The sequence below is a fragment of the Amblyomma mixtum genome, chromosome 1, assembly GCF_055824585.1.
Source record: "Amblyomma mixtum isolate Tamu chromosome 1, ASM5582458v1, whole genome shotgun sequence".
NCBI lineage: Eukaryota > Metazoa > Arthropoda > Arachnida > Ixodida > Ixodidae > Amblyomma > Amblyomma mixtum.
In genome coordinates, this window is record NC_143012.1 from 170,205,432 (window position 1) to 170,217,461 (window position 12,030).

Below are 12,030 nucleotides of genomic sequence, written 5' to 3' on the forward strand. Positions count from 1 at the left end.
GGCCATGGTTTTGTTGAGGCGCTCGGTCAGTGCGTCGGTCTGCGGGTGGTATGCAGTTGTTCTCCGGTGGTTGGTTTGGCTGTAATGGAGGATGACTTGCATCAGTTCCGCCGTGAATGCTGTTCCTCTGTCAGTGATGAGCACATCGGGGGCGCCGTGTCGCAGAAGAATGTTCTCCACGAAAAATTTGACGACTTCTGCTGCTGTTCCGTTAGGTAGCGCTTTTGCCTCGGCGTAGCGGGTCAGGCAGTCGGTCGCTGTAATGATCCACGAATTTCCAGATGTTGATTTCGGGAAAGGGCCAAGCAAGTCCATGCCGATCTGCTGAAAGGGCCTTGAGGGGGGTTCAATGGGGTTCAGAAATCCTGCTGGTCGGGTTGGAGGGGACTTTCGTCGCTGACAATCTCGGCAGGTTTTCACATCACGTGCGACATCGGCAGACAGTCGGGGCCAGTAATACTTGTCTTGAATGCGGCGGAAGGTGCGAGAAAACCCGAGATGTCCAGCTGTCGGCTCGTCGTGTGAGGCGTGAAGAACTTCTCCGCGCAGACTTACAGGTACAACAAGGAGGTAGGCTGTATTGTTCACTGCAAAGTTTTTCTTCACGAGGACATCGTTCTGTAAATAGAACGAAGACAATCCTCGCTTGAAAGAGGCGGGGCGTGAAGAAACCTTGCCTTCCAAGTATTCGATGAGGCATTTTATGTCGGGGTCCGATCGTTGCTGTTGTGCAAAAGAGCTGGAGATGATGGGTCCCAGGAAGGCGTCCTCACAGTCGTCCGGCGGCGGTGCATCTAGAGGGGCTCGTGACAGGCAGTCGGCGTCAGAGTGCTTGCGTCCGGACTTATAAACGACTGTGACTTCAAACTCCTGGAGCCGCAGGCTCCATTGAGCAAGGCGGCCGGAGGGGTCCTTCAAACTGGCGACCCAAGTGCGTGGTGATCGCTGACGACCTATGAACGGTCGTCCGTACAGGTAGGGGCGGAATTTCGACGTAACCCAGAAGATGGCAAGGCACTCCTTCTCAGTTGTCGAATAATTAGCTTCGGCTTTGGACAAGGAACGGCTAGCGTACGCGATGACCTTCTCCCCTCCGTCAATTTTCTGAACGAGAACAGCGCCTAGTCCCACACTACTTGCGTCGGTATGAATTTCAGTCTCGGCGTTTTCATCGAAGTGCGCGAGGATCGGTGGGGACTGCAAACGACGCTGAAGCTCCTTGAAGGCTTCCACTTGCGGCGCTTCCCATTTAAATGGCTCGTCTGCCTTTGTCAGGTGGGTCAGTGGCTCGGCGATGCGCGAAAAGTTCTTCAGAAATCGTCGGTAGTACGCGCACAGTCCGAGGAATCTGCGCACAGCTTTCTTATCGGCCGGTGGTGGAAACATTGCGATAGCAGTGGTTTTCTGCGGGTCTGGCCGTACTCCCTCCTTGCTAACAATGTTGCCCAGAAACTGTAGCTCTTCATAGGCAAAGTGGCACTTCTCTGCGTTCAAGGTTAGCCCGGACGATTTGATTCCGTCTAATAATGTTCGAACCCTTTTCAGGTGTTCCTCGAAGTTCGAGGCGAAGACAATGACGTCATCTAAATATACCAGACAAATCTGCCACTTCAGGCCTGCCAGCACTGTATCCATTACTCGCTGAAATGTCGCTGGTGCGGAGCAGAGACCAAACGGCATCACCTTGAACTCGAAGAGGCCATCTGGAGTGATGAATGCGGTCTTCTCGCGATCTCTCTCGCCGACCTCTATTTGCCAGTAGCCGCTGTTGAGGTCCATCGATGAGAAATACTTAGCGTTGCAGAGCCGGTCCAGTGTGTCGTTGATTCGGGGGAGGGGGTCGACGTCCTTCTTTGTGATGTTGTTCAAGCGGCGGTAATCAACGCAGAATCGAAGTGCACCGTCTTTCTTTCCCGTACGGAAATGTCATATCTGGTTTGATATGAAAAAATCCAGATATGAACAAATAGGGAATTTGGCATATAAGGTCTTATATGAATATGCGGGTGTATATAGCCTGATATGCCCAATTCCCTATATACCATTATGTGAATGGAACTCATATAAGGAAATATATGTGCATATGGTCGTATATGTCCTGATATGCCCAATTCCCTATATATCCATATCATGACTGAACTCATATATGACAATATATGAATATATCTGGCATATATGGTCTGATATGCCCACTTCCCTATATAATCATATCATGATTGAAATCATATAAGGATATATCTGGCATATATGGCCTTATATGGCCAATTCCCTATATATCCATATCATGATTGAACTCATATATGGATATATCTGGCATATATGGCCTGATATGCCCAATTCCCTATATATCCATATCATGATTGAACTCATATATGGATATATCTGGCATATATGGCCTGATATGCCCAATTCCCTATATATTCATATATGGATTGAACTTATATATGGAAATATATGTATATATGGTCCTTATATAGCCAGATATGTCCTATCCTTATATGACCATATCTGATGGAGCCCATATATGGGATTTCTATATATGGTCTTTATATACCCAGATACGGCCAAATCCGTATATAGCCATATCTGCGAACAGTCATATATGGATGAATATACTTATATGGGCCATATATGGCCAAATATAGATAAATCTGTATATGTCCATATTTGGTTGGAGCTTATATATGGAGCTGGTTCTATATACGAACATATACTGACAGATCTGCACATAACCTTATATACTTTTGGTTAAATGTTGAAGGGAAATTTCCCCTAAGGCGGAGCAGACTTCCATTAAGTTATTAATTACTTATTCGCATCCATCCAAGCACAGTCATACACCATGTCCCCAGACCAGGACGAATCTTTTTACGAAAGAGCAAAAGTTTCTGTGGAAGCTGTGTCGGGTCCCTTTGTAGCCGTGTCACTGCTTGGCGGAATGAAAATGAGTGATTACTCCCTTATTAAAACCTTATAAGCTTTCATACGGAAATATATAATAAATGACAGCCTATGTATATGTGCCCTCATACGGCGAGATCTACCGAAGGAGATGGTACAAAAAAAAATTGAAGAAATCCAACGATTTGCGGCGCGCTTCATCTGCAATCTCTGCAAGCACCTAGGCTCCCCTTCTCCAATGTTGCAGGCTGCTTCTATCACATTAGCCAATAAAGAGTGAACCTGGGGCGTGGCGTCTCCAAACAGTGATGGAGGGCGGCCAAACAAAAGATGTAATGAAATTAGTTACAACCATTGCAGAATGCTGTCATACATATGCCGTTTTCGCCACATGCAGACGTGAGCGACAGTGCAGTACGTCCTTACCGCTACTACTTCAGATATGTAATACAGCTTAAATTTTTGACGTAGATTTTTATTTTAAAACTTTGAGAGATACGTTGGTGCTGTGTAGGGGGGTTATACAGGATGGTTAACATTATGTAAGCGATAAACCTGATTTAATAGACAATTAATTAACTAACATTAACTAATGAACATTTTATTTTGATTCTAAGGGGCGATATTATGTTGCGAAATTAAAGGCCGTCATCGTAAAAGGTGAGCCCAGTTTCTAACTTTTTTTTTAATTGGTATAGGAGTTTGAAATATCGAGCGCCAGATTTTGCGCATTTCAAAGCTCGCTGAGTTGGTTTACCCGCATTGAAAATGCATAAAACTGTCGGTCACTTTTTTTATGCATCAAACACGGACACCGTTTGTGTATTTTATGATGTAGAAAAAGTTTCTTTGAATTCGGCGATGATACGACGCGCAGCGACGCGTTTATGAATATGCGAAACGGACAAGGCAATTCACTGAGCTTGCAAGTGTGTATGTTCAGTATTTCGAACCACATTAACGATTACGAATATTTAAAAGCTAAGGTTATCTTTCTTTACTGACGGCCTTCATTTTCGCGATACAGACTTACGTCCCAAAATCAAAATTATGAAAGCTGATTAGTTAAATATAATTAATCATTTTTCAGATTATTGAGCTCTATTACGTACATAATGCCCGTCTTGCTGTACGGTCCACCTTCACTGACCAAACCAACATATCTCTCGCACTTTGTAAAATAAAAATCTGTAAACGTTAAAAAATGTCATCCAATACATCTCTAAGCGCTGCTTTAAATTGAAAAAGCACTCGGTTTTATACTGCTCTAAAGCTCCTGATAATCATATAGCATAGGTAACACAAGTAACACAAATACCACACAGAAGCAGCTTCGAAAATTGAGCCAGGCATCACAAGTCGGAACATTGAGGCGATCTCTGACCTTGCCTCACACGCGTCAGCATAATGCCGCTAGCTGTTGTCAGTCTCCAAAATAAAAAATGGCAAAAAAAATAGTTTCGTTAGCGCGAGCTTTACTAAACACTGCATGCTTAGTGAATTACAGCAAAAACTGTTCAGAATATTACGCGTGCAACATACCAAACGTGTTTAGCAACAGAAAAACGCTTACTTCACCCTGCCCACAGCAGTTATCGAGGCCTGCCGTTTCTCGTTCTCATCCATTTCATACAATTCCGGACAAACACTTTTGAATAGAAAAGAGTGTATGAACGCATTTTTTTTTCATATACTGGAAGATTTCACTATAGCAATCTCCCATCGATAGGCTTGCATTTTTTTTCGTACTAACGTTTTTCCTATCGTCAACTGCTTGATAAGAGCAATGAAAAATTTTAAGACCATTATCTTCAATATTTCTATTACTGTACGTTACAATTTTCCCATATTAATTTTTTTCCCCAAGATTGTAGGACATGTCCAGGCCGTTGATGTTCAGAGAACTACTGTGACAGCCGCTGTCACAACAAGTTTCTCCACTCTCAGAACGTCGCGGAATTCCAACCATGACTCACAGCGAGCGGCAACACCTCTTTTGTGCGCCCGCGAGCAGGACGGCGCGGGGACCGCAGCTTCGCAGGGGGGCGCTGTGGACGCCACTGAAAAGCGCCCTCTCCAGCCGACTCCGCACTTTTGTGGGGACCGCAGCTTCGCAGGGGGGCGCTGCGGACGCCAGTGAAAAGCGCCCTATCCGACCGACTCCGTATTTTTGTCCGGGCAAACCGGTCACCCCTCCCATTGAGTAGCTGCGCGAGCAGCGCGCTTTCCCCTGAAAAAAAGCCAGTTCTGCACGTACTTCGCACGTGTTGGCCAGCGTGCAAATCTCTTTGTGCAGTCCCGAGCTTTTTCCCTCGTGCTTGAACGCTGGCGAGCTTCAGAGGATTAGCAAAATGTACAGGGGCGCTAGAAAAAAATACGAACAGCAGGGCGCCCACGCGCTGCGCAGTCGGAATTTATCTTCAATGCGTTTTTATCTCGGTAGTAACAAAAAGACGCTAGAGTGGTACATTATTGTATCACGGATGTCTCTAGCGTATTTGTGGTGCAAGATTTTGCTGCATATATAAAGGGTGGACCATTACCTTCAATATTTCCGTTACTGTACGTTACAATTTTCCAATATTAAATTTTTTTTTCCCAAGAATGTAGGACATCACCAGGAAATCTGTAGATTTACACGGGCATTCCTTGGCCGTTGATGTTCAGAGAACTATTGTGACAGCCGCACACACAACCAGTTTCTCCACTCTTAGAACGTCGCGGAATTCACAGCGAGCGGCAACACCACTTTTGTGCGCCCGCGAGCAGGACGGCACGTGCTCACAATGAAAGAGAGAGTGCCAGCTGCGCGAGCAGCACGCGCGTACCAGCCGACAGGCTGCTGGCTCAATGCGCTCCGCCGGCGACGTGCCCGGACAGCAACGCCAAAATGACCGGCAGGGGAGAAGTGGCGCTGGTGCAGTGGAAGCAAACTTCAGGTGCGCTTGCTTTCACCTGAAAAAAAAAAAACAGTTCTGCACGTACTTTGCACGTGCTGGCCAGCCTGCAAATCTCTTTGTGCAGTCGCGAGCTTTTTCCCTCGTGCTTGAACGCTGACGAGCTTCAGAGGATTATCAAAATGTACAGGGGCGCTAGAAAAAAATGCGGACAGCACGGCGCCCATGCGCTGCGCAGTCGGAATTTATCTTCAATGCGCTTTTATCTCGGTAGTAACAAGAAGACGCTAGAGTGGTACATTACTGTATCACGGATGTCTCTAGCGTATTTGTGTTGCGAGCCAAGTATAAGCGTGACGAAAATAAATTCCAACAGCGGAGCGCCTAGGCACTGCGCTGTTCGCATTTCATTCTGTCGCGGCAGTACGCTCTGAGATGTAGGTTAAAAGAAATAGTGGACAGTGAATTTTAAGGCGGAAGCCTTTAATGTCTCATCGTTGTAAGCAGCAGTTGTCGACAGAAAATGTCACGCTTTTCAATTGGTGGAAACGGTCGTGACGTCACAGTGCGCGAATTTCAAACGGGGCCAATTGTACTTTGGCTAGTAACCATGCTACCAATTGAAGGGATCGTATAGTGATGATGCAAGTAAGTGGGACTGAGCTTAGTTAATTGCTTAATTACCCAGTTAGCCTAATTAGCTTTACTAGTCAGGCCATATAAATAAGTAAAACCGATTAAGAAATTGGTCGAGCTCGGGAATCGAACCCCGGTCTTCGGCGTGAGAGACGAGCATGCTATCCACTCCGCCATGCCAGCTCGACGATTTGGAATGAACAAAGGCGCGTCTAGTGAATACGGTATCTTCACTCACTCTCATCCTCCTCCTTCCCTTCCGGCGAGGTTTACGTGTCCACCGACACCTGAGAGACAGATACATTTCCTTTCCTGAAAAACCAATTTACCGACGAGCGAGGCGTAGAACCGAATGGGTGATGTCGTTCTGTGGACTCACTGGCAGCGTTGCAAGACGCTGTCGCGTTCCACTCTTAGGGGCGAAGCTTAGCATCTTAACCACACATCAGTGACCACACTTTAGGTCAAAAAAGTGCCCCCCTGAATTTTCTGAGACAGTTACTGCGTAATTTTCTTTCCTCGAATACAATTTTCATCTTCATTACGGCTCCTCTTTATCTATTTTCTTTCACTCCCACTTCCTCCCTTCGGTGCGGTTCAGGTGTCCACCGAGATGACAGAGAATTACTGCGCCATTTCCTTTCCTCAAAAAGCGTTGCGTTCAAAGGGCAAGGCATCGCGCCGAACGGGTGGTGGCATTCCGTGGACTCCCTGGCAGCGCTACAAGGCGCTGTCGCGTTCCACTCCTAAAGGCGAAACTTAAGCGTCATTAATTAGCAGTTAATTAGTATTCAGGCATTAATAAGTAATTAACCACTAATTAGTGATTTGTCATCACTTAGTAATTAGTACTCAATTATATGTGACGCCACCAGTGCCACAGAAACAGCGAAGGTGGTGCGGAAAACGCTTCCGCCTCTACCCACTTTAGACAGTCAAAGTGCCCCCTGAATTTTTTTTTTTCGCTGCGCAAACTTCAGAAATGAACTGCTAGTGGATCAGGCCCACTACGCGAAGCAGATTGTTGACGAAAAAGCCGGTACCGTAAGGGCGAAATGTGTATCGCAAGTAAATGACGAGGTCATTTAAGACGTGGAATTCGAGGTAAATACTTTTTTTTTTGGCGCGGCCATCTTCGCAAGATGCTTAATTAAGTTGGGTGGCTGAGCAGTTAGGTGCATGCAGGTTTTTTGGCCAAATAATAAGGATTTTATTACGTGTTTCGCTGAATAATAATGGAAATAATTTTTATTTTAACTTAAAATAAAGGGGCCTTAAGGCGACACGCGAGGCTGAGGAGAAAAACGAAAACACTCACGAAATGCGCCTACCAGCGTCTTGCTATATACGGCAAAGAGAAAAAATGCTCTAGTTTGGTCAATCGCTAACGGAGATAAGCGGTTGGTATATTTATTTTAATGCTGATTACAGAGCACGCGCATCCCCAAAACAATATATTGTCACGACCAGAGGAGCCGTGAAGGTAGACGTCGGGAAGAACCCAAGACCGGGAGCCTTCTTTAAATTATGGAGCCAGCTTCCACGACACAGAACAGAACAGCGCGCCACGAGAGCCCACCGCCGCTTCGTCGTCGTCTTCGACTCAGCGCGGAGGCCGCGCGGCGCGTTGGGCGCGTGGCAATATTTGCAGAGCCATCGCTCATATGGAAACGCTCATTCATGTGCAAGCAAACATTTTGATTATTTTTGTTTTTTGAAATTTTTTACATGTAAACCAACTTCGAAAATTGAGCCAGGCGTCACAAGTCGGAACATTGAGGCGATCACTGACCTTGCCTCACACGCGTCAGCATAATGCCGCTAGCTGTTGTCAGTCTCCAAAATAAAAAATGGCAAAAGAAATGAGTTTCGTTAGCGCGAGCTTTAATAAACACTGCATGCTTAGTGAATTACAGCAAAAACTGCTCAGAAATAATATTACGCGTGCAACATGCGAAACGTGTTTAGCAACAGGAAAAAGCTTACTTCACCCTGCCCATAGCAGTCATCGAGGCCTGCCGTTTCTCGTTCTCATCCATTTCATACCCAACAATTCCGAACAAAAACATTTTTTAATAGGAAAAAGTGTATGAACGCATTTTTTTTCATATACTGGAAGGTTTTACTATAGCAATCTCCCATTGATAGGCTTGCATTTTATTTTCGTATTAACGTTTTTCCTATCGTCAACTGCTCGATACGAGCGATGAAAAATATTGAAGATTTTGCTGCATATAGAAAGGGTGGACCATTACCTTCAATATTTACGTTACTGTACGTTAAAATTTTCCAATATTAAATTTTTTTCCCAAAAAAATGTAGGACATCTCCAGGAAATCTGTAGAATTCCACGGGCAGTCCTTGGCCGTCGATGTTCAGAGAACTATTGTGACAACCCCAGACACAACAAGTTTCTCCATTCTTAGAACGTCGCGGAATTCACAGCGAGCGGCAACAACACTTTTGTGCGCCCACGAGCAGGACGGCACGTGCTCACAATGAAAGAGATTGGTTTGGTTTATTGGGGTTTAACGTCCCGAAGCAGCTCAGGCTATGAGGGACGCCGTAGTGAAGGGCTCCGGAAATTTCTACCACCTGGGGATCTTTAACGTGCACTGACATCGCACAGTACACGGGCCTCTAGAATTTCGCCTCCATCGAAATTCAGCCGCCGCGGCCGGGATCGAACCCACGTCTTTCGGGCCAGCAGCCGAGCGCCGTAACCACTCAGCCACCGCGGCGGGTACAATGAAAGAGAGAGTGCCAGCTGCGCGAGCAGCACGCGCGTATGACCGGCAGGGGAGAAGTGGCGCTGGTGCAGTAGGAGCAAAATTCAGGTAGGGTCCCTAGAACCCTACTTCAGGTGCGCTTCCCTCGCGAGCAGGACGCGCCAAAATGACCGGCAGGGGAGAAGTGGCGCTGGTGCAGTGGGCATTTTACCTAGAGCGCCGCCATTTTGGGGAGGTGGCGCCGTCTATGTTCTGTTCTTGTCCCTAGCGCCATCCTGGTGTGCGCGCGCGCATTTGTGCTGCCCCCACGGTGCAGTACGGAGGCGTCGCAAATTGGCGTTTCGGAGCTTCTCATTTTTTTGTGCGTGTGTGTGTATGCTAGAAATGAGCCTGGGTGACGGGAAAAGCTTTTCGAGCAAGACTGGCGCCGTTTGGTTTAGTGATGGCCGGAACTCCATCGGATTATGGGGCAGGAGGCACTTCCACCGTCGTTCCGATGACTGACCTAGGCCAACGAAACTTGTTTACGAGTTGTTTGTTTGCTCTAGTGCATAGCAACGGTCGCATCGCTACCTACGACGGCGGTCGAAGAAGCGACACAGGCAGCCGCCAAGCTTCTTTTGTGCTATCTGATTGAGTTAGATAGAGTACGATTACCGCCAGCATAACAAAGTCACTTCATGAATGTTTACGTTGATGAGTTTCTTTCGTCTAAGCTGACCCGTATACACTTCACAATTTCAGGCAGGTATTACAGTGCACTTCTCAGCGAGATACGCATCGTGCCAGATTCAGGCGTCAGATGCCTGGCGTCCTCTCTGCCTTTCAGCTTGTTATCACTTCGAGATAAATGCTCGCCTACGAGCAGGTCTAGGTGGTAGGTGCAAGAATGTTTACTAAGCCAGAGTGGGCAGGCACCAACGAAAGCACTTTCTAGACTAGTTGACATCGGGTATGTCATCATTGCTTGCTTGGGTGCTTGGCTACCGAGCGAGCACGAGCAATGGTCGTTCTCGCTGCCTCGCCGCTTTTTTTCGCGTACTTGTCCACTCTTCACTCGTGGAAAGAAAAATGTTGCGGCCCTAAATAAATGTCCGCACTAAACAGAGAAAGTTAGATGAGAGGTTGCATGGGTATTTGCCCCGCGGCAGCAGAAATTCGCCACGCCACCCGCAGCTCGATTGTACTTTGGTGAGCAAGCGCGTTTGCGGTCGTCGTTAAGCACGCTATGCGTCTTCACACAAGTTTTTGGTATCTTGACGACTGGTGCAGTGAGCACGCTCTTTTGCTTCTGCCAAAGCCCAGTTATTCGCGGCAACAACACTGCTGCAACAACATTGCTTACTCGGCAGTGCTGTAATATCGCATATCATTTGCTGTCATACTTAGCATGCAGCAAAAACTTCGGAGAGGTCTTTTTTCTGCTTATCTGAGCTATCTACTTCCATTGCTCTGATATTGTGGCCTTCATACTTGTCTGCAGGACACGAGCTGTACAGGCATCCAACTGTTGTCACTGACTGAAGTGGCCAAACGTCCGGATGCCACACATCATTTTTTATTTGCTAGAGAAGAAAGCATGTGACATCAAGAAGGCACAAAATCCTTTCTGTTAACGCTAACCAACGAAAGACATCGCTCGTCTTCATCTGACGGAAAGCGATGCAGGTGGAACACGTCGCAGCCGCACTGACGCCGCGGCTGTTGATGCTGTGCTCATGGCTCGGCGGCTAGTTTTTTTCGCTTGCAATAGCTGTTGGTGCAGCCAACAACAGCACAGTGGCATCCTGATGACCTCGGCTCACGATTCATGTTAACAGTCAGCGTCAGAACACGTAAAAACTGTTTTCTCGTGCAAAAGACAGCAGGACACGAACGTAACTCAACGCGTACTTCGCCGCCCGCGCATACCAGTAGGAGAGGAGGAGGAGAAGCGGCGGCGCGCGCGCGCCGGTTCGAGGCTATTTTCCTCCACGCGCCGAAAACGGTCTATAAAGGAAAGTTTTTCAATCAAACAACCGGAACTGCCATAGGGGCGTCGATCTCCGTCACATTGGCTAATTTAACCATGAAAGACGTTGAAACCCGGGCGCTTGCCACCTTCAACCCGAAGCCAAAGTCGTTCCTTCGCTATGTAGACCACAGCTTTTGTGTGATGAAAACGTCGGAGATAGACAACCTCCTAACCCATCTAAATTCAACTGATCCGTCCATACAGTTTACAGTGGAACGTGCAGGGCAGGGCAGTCTGCCTTTTCTCGACGTTCTACTCACAATTCACGGCAAAGGAACCCACACGGGACGGTACCTCCATTTCAGTTCGAACCATCCCACTCCTCGCAAGGCATCTGTCACTACATCTTTATTGAAGAGAGCCGACACCATAAGTTCCTCAAATGAAGACAGTAAAAAAGAGAAGAACCGTGTCGTCTCCGATCTCCAAAAAATGGGTACGCCAGTTCTTTCATCCGACGCATTAGTCAAAAACAAAAAAAAGACGACACAAAAACAGCTCCATTCTTTTCCCGAGCACGCGCCAGAAGCGAATACACGTTTGCATTCCGTACGTGAAAGGCGTGAGCGTGACGTTGGCTCGTGTTCCCGGTAAAGAAGGGGTGCTGACAACGCACAAACCGGCTACCACCATCGGACGCCCTCTCTGTCCCCCCCCCCCCCCCCCCTGCTCGGTCTGCCCGGCCTCGTACGTAGGGGAGACAAAGAATTTCGCGGAAAGAATTAGACAACACAAAGCGGACAACACCGAATTGACTTTGACGGCACTCTTGTGCTGGAAACCGAGGCTAACCCACGCAGGAGGCTTCTACTCGAGTTTTGCCACTTCCAACAGACTCGGAGGAATGTTAATC

At 47.2% G+C, this 12,030-nt stretch overlaps 1 pseudogene; it reads left to right on the top strand.

Moving 5' to 3' along the window:
* Positions 1-10,292: 10,292 nt before the first annotated feature.
* LOC149369762 (uncharacterized) lies at positions 10,293-11,734 on the top strand (annotated as a pseudogene).
* Positions 11,735-12,030: the final 296 nt, after the last annotated feature.